Here is a 20,097-nt window from a genome sequence, read left to right as displayed (position 1 = left end):
ACTATATTTGTGAGTTGATCAGTGCTTCAGTCATTTGTGATACATAGGCATTGCTGTAAAATTTGTTAAGGGCAAAGAAAAATTGGTTGCTCAGTCTTTTATATTAAAACACGTTACTGTTTTTTATTCTTCTGCTGACAATCAGTTATTGCAGTGACTGTTTGGTGAAGCTGTATTTAGATTTTTTAAAATTTTTAATATAGCCCAATTTATTCAGCTGACAGAAACTCTTCTTTTTGGTCATCTTAAGAAAATGAGAGGTGAGAGCGTCTCTTGTCAACTGGAAGCTTTTTTTTACAGTAGCATTCATCTATTGCCAATGGTTTAAGGAAAGGAGGAAAAAGAAACAACTCAATCTGTCTGTAGTCTTTTTTGCCCTTCTTAAGAAATTGTATCCCTTTTTGGAAAGTTATTTTTACTTTTGAATAAATTAGATACTAACCTTTATGTAGTAAATAGTCATTTATCTTAGAGGTATAGATCTAAATAGCAAATTGCTTATAAGTAAGTATGCAGTATTTCTTACAATGCCTGTGGGTTTCAAGAGATGGCTGGGAATATGTAATATTTTGATGTCCCCCCCTTTCCTCTCCCAAACTTCACCATTAAAGGGAATCAGTATCAAATTCAGAGACTGTGCATATATTTTAAGTTTTATGCACACACATATAGTTGTATTCAAATTCTGAAAATAACAGTGATTAAGACTGGAATGGACCTCTGAAGGTTATCTGGTCCAACCCCTCTGCTCAGGCAGGTTGCCCAGGACCATGTACAGATGGCTTTTGAATATTTGTAATAAAGGAAACTTCAGAGCCTCATTCAGCAACCTATTCCAGTGTCTTTTCTGGGCAACTTGGTGTACAGGTGCTCATCACCTGTACAGTGAAGAAGTGCTTCTTGATGGCCAGATGGAACCTTCTCAGTTTTAATTTCTCCCCATGGCCTCTTTTCCTGGCATTGATTATAACTGAAAAGAGTCTAGCGCTGTCCTCTTTTCAGCTTTCCAGCTGAAGCCTGAAGCCTGGTGGTGTTCTTCAGGTGCAGGACTTTGCAATTCTTTCCTAAACTAAGCTTGATTTCAATTCTGTGGAGTGAAAAAATAGCTGAAGAGCTGTAAATACTCTGTATTGTCAGCTGGTATATGAATATACACAATTCTTAGATCTTAGTAGCAATATATAGTTACTAAAGTACAGTGCAGAAGTGCATATTGGAAGCCCTGGTGTCTATGCTTAAGTCTGTGGCAGAACAATGCACCATCTTAATTGTTAATTTCAGGCCTCCATCCAAGTTTGAAAAAGTTGGCTGGGGGACATCAAGTGTTAGTGTTTTTGTTTAGACTTGTTTTGGGGAAGAAAACTCTTATAGACAGTATAAGAGGAACAAAATGACTGGAAGATATAGCACATCTCCCTGCCTTGCTCCTGCCAGTGCTCCATTGCTGTGGTCCAGAAAACTTTGTTGTTTTTTTTTTTTAAGATGTAGATCATTAAAGGATAATTGCTTATCAGATAATTTCAGTAGAGCTTAGGCTTTTTTCAATATTGCAGGTTTGGATTTTGCATGCTAGCTGTAAACTTAATTCCTGCTATCCAACAAACAAATCATTGCTGCCTTGATATTTGCAGTCTGGACAAGGAAGAATAATAGCTTCTGAAGAGCTGTAAAATATAACTACACTAGCAGGAGCTGCTAGGTTCTTGTGCGTGTTCAACAGAAGACGTTTTTAAAAAAAAAAGCCTCTTGCAAATGATACCAATGAGGAGAGGGAAACGAGCAGAGCTCCCCGGAGAATTACAGCAGGGTGAAATTATGTGGTACATCTGGAGTTTGCATAGACTGAAATACAACTCTGAAGAAGTAGTAAATTTAGGGAAAAAATATATACATAGATGTAGGAGAGGACTGTAAATTAGATTTTGAGTACTTATGATAGGGCAGTTTATAAAAGGAATTTTCAGATGCTGCTAGGAGATGACTACTAGTGTGTGTTGTACTTGTAAATATAAGGTACTGAGGTCTTGCTCCCATTTCTAACTTTTTCCACATCAATAAATGTGTTTAAAATATATTGGAAAGATACTGCTAGTGATTGTACAGCAGGTTTTGTGATGGGTTCTGGTTTAATGGATTCAGTGAATGATTGTCTACTCTAATTGGGTATCTTAATTAGAGGGAGATCTTCAAAACAGACTGTGATTCTGCTATAAACCACTCTTTTTAAACCAGACTGATATTCAGAACATACAGAAAACTTGTTTATATTTGATACTGAAGAATCTTGCTGTTTCAATTCTCTGCTTGTTGCAAAACTATTTGAATGAGTTCATTACACTGCTGGTGTTCGTAGAGTTTTCATAATTGATTCGTTGGTGTGACTTAACCAGGCATTTACATTTGTGCCAATTTTGTATATCAGCCTTCACCTATCACTGTCAGTGGAGTAAGGTAGGCTTTTCCAATGAAGTATTTTAAATAGCTGGTACTTGCAGTCATAGGGAGTGTTTCTTCACAGCTCATTTATTTTATGTAGGCTGCCACAAATGAATTACAGTGCTTTCATAGACAGAGTCTGTTGGACCTTATAACTGAAGCAGCTGGAGAATGAATGGAGGTATTTTTGCTGTGTTTTTTTGAGAGAAAAATATTTTGGATCAAAAGCAAACTAAAGCACCATATCTGCAAATCAATGCAGAACTAATTTTTTATAATTTTCTCTAAACATAATGAAGTCTTCTATTTACAGGAAATTAATTGACCATACATATCTTTCACTCCTCATAGGGGAACTCTTTAAGCTGCTTCAGACAGTACCATTGTATTGCTGGGGTTTTAACCTAGCAGCCTGGGTTGTTATCCAGTTGTTAGTGTGGAAAAGAAAGAATAAAACAAAAATCTTAGTTTTTCTCCCTACTGGGGAAGCATGTTGGTAGCAAGTGTAGTTTAGTATGTTTGTTAGCTACACGTTTGTAGCTAAGAAAGGATTTGATACTGAGAATTATGTTGCGTTGCCAGTTGTGGTTAAGATAATTATGTTTTAAAGTTTATCTTTCTTTTCTCCTCCAATCCCTTGTTGGACATCATTCCTGTACTTTTCAGGTTGTCATTAAGCACTGTGCTTAGTATTTGACACTTTGTTTTAATATGCAGGATGGTCTTCTCAAGCAAATTTGGTGACTACTTTTCTTTCCCTGTGCAGTCCACACTGTCTTCATACAGCCTCATTAGAATAATGATTTTCTTGTAAATAGTTTTGTTATGTTTAATTATACATCTGTGATGTTTTTATGAAAGTTAACTTGAGTGTGGGTATCAGAGCTATAAGATTATCCTCTAAGAAAACTGACAGTAAAGTAACTTTTTAACTGGATGCAGAAATTGCAGATTACTGGTTTGTCAAGTTTCAATTGGAAAATGTTGAAATCCGCAGATAAAAGGAGAAATGTTCTTACAAAAAGCAGAATTTACAAACAAATCAACTCTTTTTTTGGTATAGAATTAAGTGTACTGAATTGTTACTTACAACAGTCACTTTTTTCTTAAACAAAATGTCTGCACCACCAAATCTGGAAGGAAATAAAGCAGTCTCCCTAAATTAATTTTTCAGATCTGCTGAGTTAAGTTAGTAGTGTTTTCTGGGTGAGAATGTTGAAGGTATTTTCACATGAGCTTATAGGAGCCCCTGGTGCAGGTATGTCCAGCCTGTGGGTGGCATGCAGCCTAGTACATCTTGCATTGTGGCCTCCCCCTCTATTGCAGCAGCACTTTCTCACCAAGCCCAGGTGGGAAACCCTGGTACTGACCCCAGGTCTGCACCCCTCACTCACAACAACCAAACACTGGTGTGCTATTAACATTGTTCAGGCAGAAATCAGGATGTGGAAAGGGCTTGGTGCAGTACTAGCTCAGATTTATGGCAAAAAATTTCGTGCATTTTGATCCTTGGGCTAAGGAGTCCTGTGAGCATGAATTGCAACTGCTGCCACTGAACCAGACTAATGCATTAGTTTCACTTAACCAAGGTAAAATATCTTACTAGTTTCATGCTTTTGTTGCACTCCTTTTTTTTTTTTAATTGAAAATATATAAAAATAAGTTTATTAGTTATGAACTTTAGCTGTATTATATAATTCATGAGGGCTGCTCTGGAAGTAATGCCTCATATTTTGTTACATTGGCCCATGATGTCACAGAAGGATGTTGTGGTATGACTGTAGGAGTTGAACCTTCACACCAATATCCTGTTATGATTTGTTGCTGTGTTACAGCAACAGAGAGGCTGCAGAGAGGCAGACTGACAAAGTGATATCTAATATGGAAGCCTGCATGAAGCAAAGGTTCAACGACAACAAAAAACAATATAACAGTTGTGTCTTTGAAATTGTGGAGATTTCTATTTGAGGATATTTTTTTATAGGTAGTTTTTAATAGCTTGTTCATCTCTGACTACTAATTTCTCTCTCCTCTTTCCTTCCTCCCTCTTTGCCTTTTCTATTCCCTTTAACACTTACAACGTATTTTTTTAGTTGAAATCCTTAGAGGGAAAGCCTCTAGTTGCTTTACAAGTAGACAGAGAAAAGGCACTAAATTATTTAGTGTAATAGGTGTGCACTCACATCCATAAAACTTGTGATTTCTACAGTGACCAGAAACTGGCTTAGATGCATAAAATGTCTTATGTAGCAGATCAATTAGTGTTACTGGGAGACTTGATTTCTCTTAGGTCAGTTTTAAGCTTTTTTGCTGAGTTGAGTAGCTTGCATGCTCTTATTCCTTTCCATAAAAGAAACCTTTTTGTTGTGACTTGGCGTGCTTGCATGTTAAAACAGAGTGTAGCATGGAAATGCTCTAACTAGTTATAATTGAGCCACCTCAGGTACCAAAAGCTTCTAGCTATGACAGCATGGATCTCTGCATGATTAATTTACTTCTGTCCTCAAAAGATCTGCAGTGTTGCAGTTGGCTCATGTGCCCGTTTCACACTGGTGGACTACATTGCTCTCATTTCCCCCCTCCTCAAAAGAATAGGGGGAGAAAATACTGTGGGGGAACGGGGAAGGAAGCTCACGGGTTCAGATCAGGGAAGTTTTTATTAAATAGTGAAACAAACCAAGATCAGCAAAGGCTGTGGAAGCAGACAGGGAACAGTTATTTTCTACTTTCCACTAGCAGGCAATATCCAGCTGTGTCTTGGAAAACAGTGTCTTGAAACATACAGCAGTTACTAGGGTGGACAGCTATTTTCATAAGCAGAGCCCTCCCCTTCTACTTCCCCTTCCCTAGCTTTGATTGCTGACTATGATGCCATAAAGTTTGGAATATCCTTTGGTTGGTCAAAGTCAGCTGCCCTGGTGATGTACTGCATACAGTGCTTGAAGTGAGAGCAGAGCAGAGTGGAAAAGTCCCTTGCCTCTGTTGGTTAACATCGGTCTGCTTGATGTAGCCCAGTTTAGGGTTAGTGCTTTATGTAGTAAAACATCAGAATAGTTTTGTTCTTGCAAATCTTATGTGTGTACATGAATATGTAAGTATGCAAGTTTGTGTATGGAAAGATACCGTTGGAATGTTTTCTCGATTGTTTCCTTCCAGTTCTAATCATGTAGGACCCTGAAGTGAGCCTTTTAGCTTAATTGATTTGGTGAAACCAAAAGAAAAAAAAAATAACAATAGCTGTAACAAAAGAAAGGTTAATGCTTCCTAAAGGATAAAACTCTGCATTTCTGCAACTTTATTTATTTACTGATAAATGTGACTTAAAAATAATGTGGATAAAACAAAGTATTAACAAAGAGATATTTCATGTTTTGAATGGGAAAAGGTATACAAGTGCTACAATAAACTTCTATTGACTAGGGAGTTAAAGCTCAATATAAACTATGTATTGAGTAAAGATGTTTTGAGTACTCTTCTTTCACTTACTCCATAGTCATGTTGTAGTCACTGAACACTTCTTTGCTTTGGAAAAGGAGAGCGTGACAGCTTGATATGGAAGAACACACAAAGCATGAACCACTGATTCAGCTGTGGACATGATGTACTTTAAAGTCAAGTTGCTTCAAATAATTGTGCTGAAATTAATCAGGGACTCATCATTATAGGCATATTCTTTTTTTTTTTTTTTTTGCAACAGTGTAATTAATATAGACATTTTTTAAAACTGTTTTTTGGTTTATCCATTCAAGCTTTTCTGGGTTGCAGTACAGTAGCTCTCATGACTTGCTGTTTTGATTTCTGAATGTATAAGTGCTACCTGTAGCCCTTTCTGAAGGGATTGCAAAACATTTACAAAGCACCTCTGAGTGTAGATACTAATGAGGGGTGTGGGGGGGGGGAATTTTCCAGTACCAGATTTCATTGAAGTTTGATTGAAATTCAATGTATGAAAGAAAAACTACTAAAAGTCTATTTCTGCAGTGCTGCATCTTATGGTGTTTCAGAGTGTTCAGGTATCATTGAGCATGCAATAATGGTAATCTAGCTGATATTGTAAATTGCCATTAAGACTAAAAATAAAAATCCCAGTAGTTACATTTATAAAAGGACATTCACTTTTTTTCCTGTAACTGGTTAAAATAGGGAGTAGAAGGGAGATAGTTTGTGTTGATAGTTAGGTACATGTGTATAGATGATGAGGCAAAAAATGATAGTCCATGAATCGTGCTCATAGGTAGGCAGATCAGGATAGTATGAATCTAGATTTATCAGGAAAGATAGGTCTTATGCCTCTGGATTTGCTTGGAGATGACAGAATTTATACACAGTCCAAGATAGACTGGGAGGAAAAAGGCAATTGGGATGTTAGTAGTTATTCTGCAGGGAGTAAAAGAACAAAGCAGGAAACCTAATAGTGGAACTGTATATTAGCACGTCATAGTTCAGTCTAATACTTCAAAGACATTAATGAATAAAAAGAAACAGGAAAAAGTGCTAAGGTACTACATGACTGCTTTTCCACAGAGAGAAGTAAAGATCATATCAAGACTGAGTTAAAAGCTTGAAGTTAAAAGGTATTCTGATTTCTAGAAAGCTGTGATACTTATCTAGCCATGTCATCATGCACCTCATGAGTACCAAATTTGAAGATCTGTAAATGGCTAGACAAGTTCTTGAAATGAAAATTGTCTATCACTAAGATAAACAGTACAATGAGTAAGCACCAGCAAAGACAGTTCTGAAATTGTAGGATATTAAAAGAGATGTGACTGTGGGGGAAGCACTGCTTTGCATTGTTCCTATGGTGTTATTTTATTCAGTAGCTTTTCAGCTAATGCCGAAGGTGTGATGCTGTCTTGGAGTACCTTAGGCTGAATCATTCTGCTGCTGTTGTGTTCTTACCTGATGTCAGTGCACTAGGTCTATATCTGGGCTGATAATGAGTATATTATTAGCACCACTGTTTTTTTGCAGTGATGATAAAAGTCTGAGTTACAGCATTCAGGAACTCCTGTTTTGCTACATTAGAATTGTAGAAAGGCTTAGATTGGAAGGGACATAAAAAAAAATCACAGATTAACTATAGAGTAGAACCATATGAAGGACTTATTTCCTCATCCTGCATGCAGAGATTGAGTGCGAGATGACTTGAGCAGCTCATATTAAAAACATTCTGTACCACAGTGTAAGTACTGTGGTGGCACATCAGTGAATGCTTATGTGTTGGTACATGCTTAATATTTTTGTTGTTTTTTACCTCTATGCTTTCAAATGATATTGTTGTTTTGGTGCTTCAGCGGAGTTGCGCATTGAGAAAGTGAAGAATGGAGAAAGCTGATGGAGATGGTCTCAATGGACTTGAGAAAAGGAGAGCTTAAATTGTTGACTGAATATTGTTGCTGATCGATGTCAGAGTCTCTATTAGAGTTGATGAAAGGGAAAATGGGAGGAAAAAGCATAGACTGTCTCAGGTGTCTTGTGGATTTCTGTGTTTTAGACATGAGGAAGTAATTTCTGGTATATGATAAAATAAGCTGTTGAATGTGGTCTTTTTCATTTTACAGAATAGGAATAGAAAACATTTAAAGGTAGCAAAAGAGAATTTGCTACTGTTTGATAGTGTGGCTATAGAAGCAAGATTAAAGATGTAATCTTGTGAAAATAGCACCTCTTTTTAAAATATTCTGCTTAACTTGGCAGGAAGAGTCATTGCTCATTCTCTGTTTTTTATTAGTGAAATAGAAAGATGTATCTTGTTTATTTTCTTATTACATATTTTCCTATTAGCAAAGTCTGTTGGCATTTTTTAAGAAGGGAATAAAGGGCAGTTTAATGGTATAGGAGCTTTAGGAGTGATAGACGTCATGGCCCTTAAATTAAGAACAAAACAGAGCTGAAGTGCTTATTTCTTGATTTTGTATATAATAACCAGAACTTTTTCTTCATAAGTTCTAGGAATGCGTCCCAGGAATCTTGAGTGCAATGCATCACTGGAAATAAAAATAACAGCAAAAAAAAAAAAAAAAAAAAAAAAAGCAGGATTAATCTCATTTATGTCTGGAAATAAAGCAGAGCAGTAACTGAATTTGCTGGTGTAATTTGAACAAATACCGCAGTTTTCAGGTAGAAACTTTTTAGAAAATAATGTTCTTCTATTTACTCAGTAAGGAGGGTCCTTTATTTCCCAGGAACAAATAAAACCATTTAGACTTGCTAGATAACTACTGACTGTCAAAAGGAAGAGGGTGGGGGGAAAAGGAAGAACCAAAGGTTACTTTTAAAATTTTTTTCCGCGCACTGGAGAAATATTTACACCCCAAACAGACACAGTGTCAACATTGCTTTAGGTGTGGGGGTTAAATTGCATCTCTTGTTTCTATGTCAGTCTGAATTGTTACAAAATTAACTTAAATAATTGGTTAAGGTAAACAGGCTGAGCAGACTTTCTTTTTGAGGAAGTTTCTCATTTGAGTTGTTTCAGCTCTACTTGCATCTCAGTGCGTATAGAGTTTTCTCTAAGCAATGAATTGAAGATAGCTTTCAGTCCTTACTAGTGTTAGGATGGCATCTATGTTGAGTCATTGTGACCCTCTCACCTTCAGAGCTCCCTTGTTCAGTACATTCCACGAGTGAAGATACTTTAAAGACACACAAAGGACACGGTAAACTTAGATTTGAAGTGTCCCATATGCATAGAAAATATAGTATGTGAAAATTGGATTTTGCTAGACTTTCTTTGAAAAGGTGAGGGAAGGTATTAATACTTTGTAAGGTATTTATCATTAGTTCCTGGATTTTACTGAGTAGTTCCTGGATTTTACTGAGTTACTCTAGGAAGAGCGATTAATAGTAATAACTAGCAGCTTCTAGCAGTACAAAGCATTTTCTTCTTTAAAGGATTAGATATTGCATTTAATCATCAGTTATTTTTCTAGGGAAAAAGAGTTCTTATTGCACTAAACTTTGACTTCAAAACTATGGTGTCATGAGCTTTCACAGTAAACAGTGAATACATAATGCTTATACTTTTTCCTGTACATGTTTCATCTACACTGGTAGTAGTTGAACATTTTGCTTGCACTGACTGACAGCATCAAGCAAATGCTATGAAGTATTTTATTGATGTGCTGATGCTACTTGCTGGTGTTACTTAGCACTTTCAATGTGCTGATAAATTGTACTTGAAGAGTTGGTGGCTTTTACTATTATGGCTTCAATTTTTTTTTTACTAATTGAGGAAATCGCTGGCCCTATTCTAAGATTTGCAATAGAAGAAAATATATTTCTTTCTGATGGAGAGTCCTAAAGTTGGAAAAAGAATAAAAATGCTTAATATAATTGCTCAAAGCTGAAGTCTTTAAAAGCAGATACAATGCAATATATATGCAATTACTTTCAGTTTCTACTTGCTCTGAGTCACTTGAAGTGTTTTGGGGGAGAAGTTTTTTGGTGAAGCAGCAAAATGTGAGTAACTGCTGGGTATGGTCTTGTTCAGATGTAGCAAGCATGCCACAGCATTCTAGGACTGAAGGATGAAATTGGATTAAAACTCACTTTTTCAAAATGATGATATAAAGGCATGTCAAACAGCTTTATACATATTTTTATATATATAATATAAAAATGAAGCCATGAGATAATTTCCTCATTTCCTAATTGAATTAGTGTCATATCATCTCCTGAGTCTCATACTGTATTGTATTGTGCATCTCCTTGAGTATACTGAGAGTCTGCAGTTTTTTTCTTATTGAATTTTAACTAGTTGGATTTTAACTACTCTTGAATTTTTTAAAAAATGGTATTAGTAAATGTGAGGTCTTGATTAATCTTCATTGCATGTGTGAAAACAGAAATTATCTGAAGATCCTTTACTGTGTTACAGTGGAGTTTGTAACCTTAATTTTATTTCAGTAAAATTAAGTTGAAATGAATGGATGATACAGTATCATTATAAAAATACTAATTGTGTTCTATTCCTGAGAGATATATTTCCTGGACACAGCATTGCAGCATACAATAATTTAGAAGTGCTATCAGTATCTGTGAACTTCATTGATAAATGCAGTTACTTTGGAAGAAGGTCAATTTTTCTCAATATATTTGGAAGTCAGTCTGGATTTGTGTTTTATTCTAGGTTAAGCATATATATATATATATATATATATATAGTATATATATATATATATATATAGTATATATGTAGTTTAAAAATTGATATCTACATTTTGAAAAGACGGTATTTTAGTGCAGAGAAGTCTTGGGCATGTAGAATCAGTGGTTATCATATAGAAACTATTCTTATCTAGTGATAAGAACCACAGATTTATACTTCCACTGGGTGTATTATTTACAGAGCTAGGTGATGTTGTTTCCCCCATAGTTCACAGACTTTCTCTGTAGTATTCTGATCTATAGCCTGACTCAGTCAGATATAATTTGTTTTATGCATTGAGGCTATTCCATTGTAGCTGCCTTTTCCTCGACTACCTGATTCTCCCCAACTTTATAAATTCAGTTTGTGGAGATCTTAATTTTAGCCTGATCCTCAGGTTTCCTCCTGCTGTATAGCTGCTATTATGTATCAATTTCATATGTGGAAGTTCTCTACTGCTCAGTTCTTACACATAGTGCAACTGAATGTCAATTTTAATCCCATGAATTACAAACTCCAATGACTAATCCATCTACACCTCTTATTTTTCCAGTGTGTAAACACTACCTTTTCTTTTTATATCAAATTATTCCAGTCACCCAAGAACTAAATTATCTGGCCCCTGTTTGGTTGCATAATGCTCCAGGAGTTTGGCTACAGATTTAACGCCAGGCACGTTAGCAAGAGGATCTCTCCACGATCACATAACAGTTATATGCGACTGGTCTCTTTTGTAACACTTTGTCTGTTTCTCTGCATCACCTTCCCCTTTACCAGTTCTTTCTCAAGTGTTGTAGACTTGAGAATTTTACAGCTATATCAATTGTAGAGTCCCAGGATGCCAACCCGTCAGTGTGACTGACTGGGCTTGTTTCTTGGCCTTGCCTTAGTTATGTGTACCTGTAGGTTTCTGGCTCTCTTTTGTATAAAGTCTTACACAAAAAAAAGCATTTTTACATACCTTTATCAATTAAGATGATTGATCAGCTTTGGCTCTTACTCTTTTTACTTGTATAATTATTCTTGTCAGGTTTGTGTCTCTAAGTTTTATATTCATGGCTTCTGCCATTTATTATCGTTTTTTTAACTGGTATTGTAGAGGCTGAAATACACTCAGTGCAAGTCCATTTGAAGGTCTATTTCTGTTTGTTACAGTTCTGAGCTCAAATTTTGTGTATTTGATCAGTTACTTCTAAAGGCTTGTGTTGAATGTGCATGAAAATGATTATAACATCACTGTGAATGTATGCAATTTATGTATGCAATTTTGTGCATAATATATTACATTTAGGGGGTTCTGCTTTGGTTTTAAATTACAACTTAATTGCCTTTTTTATTTACAGGCAATGTAGAGATTGTTGAATGTATTGAATTTTATTCTTCTAATAGATCAAGGTCAGCTTGGAACAACATAACATTGTATCATATACTCAACACAGTATCCCTCTTCCCCTCTCCACCCTCCCCAAGAAAACCAATACAAAACAACAAAAACAATAAATCCAAACAGAACAACTAAGTACCACGTTAAGTATATGGAAGAACTTGAACTGAACGGTCAGTAGAGTATGACCACAGGGGCATGTTTACTCAAGAAAAAATAGTAGTATTTTCTAATAAAAACATTGTAACCTTTTAAGATTCAGTGAACAAATTGTTGAATCTTAACTTTATCATCTTTGTATGTAACTGGTTGCTTTCTTAAAGCATTTTGCTATGTGTTTAACAGTCCTTAAAATATATTTTCTGGTAGATGCACAGGTGTGTTTCTGGAGAAGCAATACTTCCAAAAAAAAAAAAAAAAAAGTGTTATATATTTTATATATAAAAAAGAACACTGAGCAATGTTCTTGTATGAGGACACTTATGTTAATTCTGCAGTATGGGTATTTCCATATATGAAAATGAATGTATGTGTGTATCTGAACTACAGCTAAAAACAGATCAGCCCTCCTGGCCTTTGTAGAAATCAGATGAGCGGTGGAGTGTCTATGAGAGTGAATCATTGAATAGCTTGAGTTAAAAGGGGCCTTAATGACCATCTAGTTCCAACCCTCCTGACATGGGTAGGGTTACCAACCACTAGATCAGGCTGTCCAGGGCCCCACTGAACCTGGCCTTGAACCCCTCTATGGATGGGGCATTTGTGTCTTATTTGGGCAACTTTTTTCTATACCTCACTGTTCTCTGAAAATTGCTTCTTAATATTTAACCTAAATCTCCCTTCTTTTAGTTCAAATCCACTCCCCTTTGTCTTATCACTATCTGTCCTGTGAACAGACAGTATCCCTCTTGTTTTTAAGCTCCCTTCAGGTAACAAAAGACTTCAGTGAAATCTCCTCAGAGCCTTCTCCAATCTAAACAAGTCCAGCTCCCTCAGCCTTTCTTCATAAGATGCTCTGATAATCTTCACGACCTTCTTCTGGACCTGCTCCAATAGCTCTATGCCTTTCTTGTGCTGGGGACCCCAGGTCTGGGTGGACCTCCAAATTGGTACTCACAAGGGTAGAGTAGAACAGGGTAATCTTCTTCCTCTCTTTGCTGTCCTCCTTTCTTTTGGTGCAGCTTTGGGTACTCTTGGCCTTTATCTTAACACAGAGGAAAAACTTGTGTCTCTCTTGCCCTGCCTATCCCTTTCATCTCACTCCATTTTGTTCTCATCCTGCCAAGTTAGCATCTCTTTTAAGAGTATTTTTCTTATTCTGCAACTTTTAAAATACTTTTGCATTTAAGTTTAGTAGCGTGAAGAATAAAGTGTCTCTAGTACCCAAGAGTTATAAGAATAGATTATCTGTGATATTATTTTTGTGGTGAGGACAGAGCCTGCTTCACTATTCTTAAGACTCTTCATGAATTATGTGCTTTGTTGAAATGAGCCAAATCCTTATCATAATTGGGTGGAAATGTGGGCATGTTATTTCAGGAATTTGAATAATTATCCTTTTCTCAGTTTAACAGTGAAAATTTTAAAAGGTGAAGAAAAAAACCATCAAATTAATAATAATGATGATAATCCCTTTGGTAAAACTAAAATTTTCATTTCCTAGGATGGTTGGCCTGAAACCATCCATGGCTGGGTCTTTACTGAGTTGCAATTACAGAGCAAAGTTTGTGCTTTTCTTATCACTGATGTTCTAAACAATCTTCCTATGCATTTGTCTCTAATGAGTATTACTCACAGATGGGGAAGTGATATGCTATTTTCTTGTTCTTAATGTCGTGCATAATACTGCACATAGACCTTTACATTTTTTATGCAGATTTAACTGATCACTGCAGTAAAATACCACCTTATTTACAATTAAATGAAAAGCCTCTTAGTTGTCAGACTTTTCCAGACAAGCATTTTAAATGTCAGAAACCAGTTATTTGCCTCAGATCTGGCAGATAGCTGATTTGGTGTCTTAGTGTCGCTGGTGGGGAGCAAGGGATGGAGGATGAAAAGTGACATCATGATGCAAATTAACTTGTGAGTATTGGAAGGTGCAGAAAACTTCAGTCTTCCACTAAAGGCCAGAGGAGTTGATGAAAAATATTTAAAATGCAGTTAAGGGGAAAAAAAAATACAACAGCAATGATAAAACAAGCAAAGAAAAAACCAACCCATAGCCTGATATTTTGGAAATTGGTTTGTTCTCTGTTAAGATGAGTGTGCCTAAGTTAATTGGCAAGGTTTTATATGCAAGTTCTCTGACAAACTAAAAGTGAACTAAAATCACCTGTCCCTGTCCACCCTCTTTTACGTCTTCCCACTGATAGGTGCTGGCTCAGCTCTGGAAGTGGTAGGTTTTTTTTTGGAGCAGTAGGAGCCGGCTCTGATCTGACACAGATCTGATCTGATCATTGGACTAGATCTTGTAGGTTCTTTCCAACCTTGTGATTCTATGACAGGGCAGTGCTGGGCTCTGCTCACAGAGAGCCCCTCCCTGCAGCTTCTCACTACCAAAGCCTTGCCGTGGAAGTCCAATGAACATACACACAAGTGTTCTGAGATTCATATGGTATGCATGTCAAAAGAGCATGGTAATGCAGTTACAGGCACAGGAGTAGAGTCTGAAACCAATTTTATTTATGTCAAGGACAATGTTAGAATGCTAGAAAGCAGGAAACTGGAAGCCATGTATGTTTGCTTATTTTTTGAAAAGGAAAAAACACCAAAGCAGAATCCATCTCTTCCCCCCACTCTCTCTTCTGGTCTGTAGCAGTTAATGAACATGATCTCCTGTAGCTTAAAATATGTGGTACATAATCATCCTCTTACTGTCAAAAGAGTGAATCTTGCCTGATGCTGAGCATGCTTTTTCTGATCCTGCTTCATATTGCTGTTAGTAGGACGCTGGTATTTGATCTGAGCCATGATGTGTTTGGCACAGTGAAGCACACTGCCATGAATTAACTGCTGTGTGACAGCAGTTCGTAGTGTGAATTGAAAGTTCAGTAAGTGATGTGTATCTCTCAGGGCAATGTGGGAGCTGAGGATGGAAGATGAAAGACAAAGTATTGAAGTAAGGTACATTCACTCAGATATTGCTGCTATTGTTGTTTACCTGTTCTCCCCTGGAATGTTCATGGAGAAATAATGGCTATGCTGCCAAGCATGATGCAACTTCTCTTAGAGGCCTGCTGAGGTCATTTCTTATCTCCCACATAACCCATAGTTTACCACTTGCGTGGCTGTTTGGAGCTATTACAGATAATAATGACGAGCTTATGAATTCCTGCACAAAATGGGATAGAATCTTGTGACATTGACCTATGCTTTCCATGGATTTGCAATTATGGCTTGATCTATAGTATTCTGCAATATTTAAAAGTTAATTATGGAAGACCTGACTTCAGTAGTCGAGGTAGCTGTCGTTTGTTAAGCATATCGTAGCTGATTTAGCAAGATCAATAATTAACAGAAATGGCAAAGTAAATCTTAATGGTCAGGATTTAAAAAATTCAGCGAACAAAAACTTATTTTGTTTTTAATTGAGAGTTTGAGTTCAAACTCTGTGTGAATGATATATAATGACAATTTATGTATTTCTAATAAGTGATGCACTTTTTTTTCCATTTTGATATGCACAATTGCATGTAAAGTTGCAGACTGGTCTTCCTGATAGTTTTGTGAAAACAGTAAGTGAGCCAAACATAAAAGCATACTAAAATTTATATTCCCTTAGAAAAACGAAAATACAGTGTCATGGGAGAACATGGGTTCAGTTATAGGATTACATAAAGTGCTGTTCTGTCTGAACCAAAATTGATCATAATTGTTAGACTCTCATGTAAACAAATTGAACTCAGGAGCTCTTACTCAGAAAGCCTGGTTACTTTTTAAAGCCATGTTACATGGTGTGCTTATTATTAATACTTAAATGTACAAATGCTACTTTTAGAAACTGTATAGAAGCAAGGCTTTGCTAATTTAGTTTCTGGAGTCTCACAGCTAGTATTATTATTTTTCTTAATGAAGTTATTTGAGGTACTAGAAAGTTGATTATGGCTGCTAACCAGAAAGGATTTTTTTATCTCCTAAATTGTAATCAGAAAGCTGTGAAATGATTTTGTTAGGAGAGCAGTTGAATAATAGGAGTGAAAGGTGTGGCTGAGCTGCTACCTACTTTGTGCATTTCATACCTGATGTTGTCCACCAGTTGCACTGTGCCACTTATAAAGTTTTTTGTAAGACTGTATGAGTAAAGAGTGTAATGACTTAGCTTTACTTCCAGAGATGACTCTCATATAGTAATGGAATAAAACTATTATGTAGAATCTGAGAAGGGGTCCTGATATTTATGCTTTTACAAACACCAACTCCTACAGGCTTTGAAGCTTACTTAGCAGTTCACGTATGCAGGTAGAATTAGCAGTGTAACAATATCTTATTACTGCTAAAAGTGTTTTAATCTAATGTGTGGGGTTTGTTGTTGTTGTTGTTGTTTTTGGTTTGTTTTTTTTTTTTTTGCAAAATGAGAGGCAGAAAGTCTACCATGAATTGTTCTGCTTTGCTACATATAATTTTAAAGGGCATTAACTGAGATTGTCTGTTTTATCACATGCTGGATTCTTAAAAAGGAAATATATTGAAAAAAGTTCTTATAATGCTGATGTATCAGATTACTCAATTTTTTGCAAACAAATCTTCAGCTGAGGAAAATGGCTGTAGTTTCACTACATTTTGACACTGGCAGAATATCTTGTAGCCTGGATGATGTGAGAACGTTTGAAAGCACAAGGTATGCTGGAGGAGTAAGGATGAAAATGGTTACTTAGTAAGTGTCATGAAATTAAATACCAGTGTTGAGTTTTACATTTGTCTCTGAATTAATTGTAGATTCTTAGTTTGATGGATGTGTATTGGTATAGGTAGGGAGATCTGTTTTTGTCCTTATTCCAGTGCTCAACATATAAAAAACAGACCACCCTTTTGATTAGCCCATGTTCTGATCTGCTTATTTTTGATGAGACAATGAGAAATAAATTTGCACTGCATACACCATGCTTCATGTCCCCATCTGTTATCTCCCTCACCATATTTAATGATTTTTTTGAGCACTTCATCAAAACCCTGTAAGTGACCATTAGAGGGTTAAACTGCTCTTGCAAATAAGCAAACTATATTTGGAGTGGTGTAGCTCTGAGGGGGAGGTAGGTATGCTAACTAACAGATTGTCCAGCACTTAGTGCATGAAAAAAGGGGTTTTATGAAAGTATGAGAAATGACAGCGTGGTTCACAGGAGAGAAACTTTGATTCTTTTGAAGCTAATGGAAATGTTGTCATGGATTTTAAAGAACAGACTGTTTGTTTCAGACTTGTTAGAGTGACAGTCCAAGTTAGGCAATATTCTGACTGCCCTAAGTATTAATAGCGGTATTTGTACCAGAATTTCATAGTAGAAAATTGTGATACTGATTTAAGGGTGGGAAGATTGTCTAGATTTTTGTTTGGAGGTTGTGTCACAGTAAAGCATGTAGCAGTCTATGTGACATGGGAAAGCTCGACTAAAGGGCTGAAAAGTTACATCGTAGAGTATAAATCTTATTCTGCTTACTTGCCTTTGGTTGTTGCTGCTTACAAATCTAATGAGATTGGCTGCAAAATTAACTTAGTGTGGAGGGTCCATAAAATAAACAAGAACAAAGTAGTGGTAGGTGATTTTTATTCAAAGCGATATATTCTGCTAGGATGTGTCATTTTGGTCTGATTAGAATTTTAAACATGTTTGGGAATTAAGAAGAAAGGGAAAATTGTTATATTTAAACAACAACAAAAAGAGCTCCAAAGCAGCAGCTTCTTAGAGAACATTTTGACCTTGAAATGATAAAAACCAGAATTGTAAAACAGAAAATAATCCTGCTATTAATGAAGTACCATAACATGGTATTGTGTGGAACAAAGCAGGAACAGCAAAAGAATTAAGAAACAAGCAGATAAGAGGACAACAGTAGTGAGGCATGAAGATCTATTAAGATCTGATTTTTTTTCTTCTTTAATATAGTTTTAAGATTTTATTTTGGATCCATTCTAATCTACTATGTAAATAAAAGAATTTGAGGGCCTGGAACCACTGGCAGGAAATCTTATGAAATATTTCTGTAGTAATTGTTTTAGGTTACAAGGTACCTCAATTCAAACTTGTATTATATCAAAGAAATGCTTTTTACTGGCATTGCATGAAAGGATACAAGATTGTGAAATAAAAAGCACTTCAATTATTGCATTAAATAAAAATGAAACCTATCATAGCCTGGGAATTTGTTATAATGAAATCACTCCAATGCCTTTCTGCAAGTAGTCAGAATGTGTGTAAGAGTGTGTGTATTGACTTCATACAATTGTCAACTAGGAGAGTCCCTCAGGTTCATTTGACAGAAGCATGAAGACTTGACTATCAGCAAAAAGTATCACTATCAACCTGTGTTTGCTATTTTAGTTTTCAATTTGGAGAAAGATATGGAAACAGCATCATGATTTAAACTTGATGTCAAATGCAACATCTCACCTCCTGTAAGCAGCCAGTGGGAAATTGGCTAATGGGAATTGTGCACTGTGTATCATGTTGCTTAAGAATTGCTTCTGTGTTAAAATGGCTGACCTACTTCACACATTTGATGTAGTCATATATGTATGTACACACATAGATGCATATATGTATTTTAAACTTGTATCTGTTCTGATTATTTGAAGTAGAGCTTTTAACAGTACGGTCCATGAGGTTTAAGGATTGGGCTTACATTTACTCAGGGGTTGTATGCTTTGTTAGCTGTGTGTGTCTAGTCATCACGACAAAAGCAAGGAAGATGGCTAGGATGATTTTGACCAGTGTGCAGACTATGTATGATCAGTTGAGATGACGGTCTTTGCTGTGAGATGGAGAGGTGTCCAGTCTTTAGGTATTTTGATTTGTCAAAAATTCTAAGGATTCTATGATTCTAACAAACGAGGCTATAAAAAAATTTTAGCTGTGTGCAGAATAATGTTGTTTATGTTATCAGCTAACGTATACTTTGTGCACTATGTTTAGTGTGTTTCCTTGTAATAATGATATTAAGTGATGACCACCATTTCTACAGTGTTCAGCCAATGCCTGACTTCTAAGCACATTATTCTACAAATCTCTCCTCTGCAGAGTGAAATATCATTTCTCTTGCACATTCAAAGGACGAAAGATATACCTCTGCTTTCAGCATCTGTGTTTTACTAATGGACTTTATTTGAAATACCTTAATGTGATGTCAAGAATTATGAGGTTCTGCAGTATATCTTTCATTGATTTTGTTGAAGATTGATCAAGTGGTCAGGACTTTTTTTTTAATAGGTTGGTTATAAAAGATTTTATAAAAGCTTCATCTCAAATTTGCGCAGCGCCTTTTCCTGCTCAGTATAGTCCTGCAGTGCTTGTATAGCTACTCAGATCTTGAGTTTAGATTGCAGTCACCAGTGTCAGTTTTAAGACATACTTTATGTGAAGTCCTGGTATTACTTAGCTTGTGATGTTTTCAGGAAACCTCAGACCTAAAATAGAGAGCTTGCTAAGCAATGCTGGAAACATCTGTAACATATTTGGTCAAATATGAGTTTGTCCCTTTAGACGTATTAAATAGAAAATGTGTGCATTAATCCAGTGCATCAAGTAATGGATTTGTGAGTGCTCTTTTGTTGCGTGGGGGGCTACATATCAAGTCCAGAATTGTCTATGTAACCATAAGAAGAAGAGCCAGAAGGAAAGATGACAAAATTTGTATTCTGTTTCTGGAACACGACTTAAAATGCAAGCATAGGCATCTCTTAGATGGAATACCTTCTTATGCTCTTTTAGTACTTGTTAAAAAAAAAAAAAAAAAAGTAGCTGTGAAATTGTAGTAGGCATCTAGTGCACTCCTTCTTTTAATTTGTTTTTATTTTTGATATATTTACAAGTTTTTGCATTGGTTATTTAATATTAAAGCGTAGGATGCAAGTTTTAGAATTTATAGAATGGTTAATCTTAAAATGGTTTGGTTATATGAGAATAATAAA

At 35.9% G+C, this 20,097-nt stretch overlaps 1 protein-coding gene across 19 annotated transcripts in view; it reads left to right on the top strand.

Annotated features, from left to right (window-relative positions):
• Positions 1–20,097, top strand: part of NRXN1 (neurexin 1) — a 641,583-nt gene that overhangs the window by 164,503 nt on the left and 456,983 nt on the right. The gene's annotated exons all lie outside the window — the stretch shown is intronic.

This window comes from Phasianus colchicus, chromosome 2 (assembly GCF_987193195.1).
Source record: "Phasianus colchicus chromosome 2, bPhaCol1.hap1.1, whole genome shotgun sequence".
NCBI lineage: Eukaryota > Metazoa > Chordata > Aves > Galliformes > Phasianidae > Phasianus > Phasianus colchicus.
The sequence above is the reverse complement of the archived record's forward strand: the minus strand, read 5'-3'. Positions and strand labels throughout refer to the sequence as shown.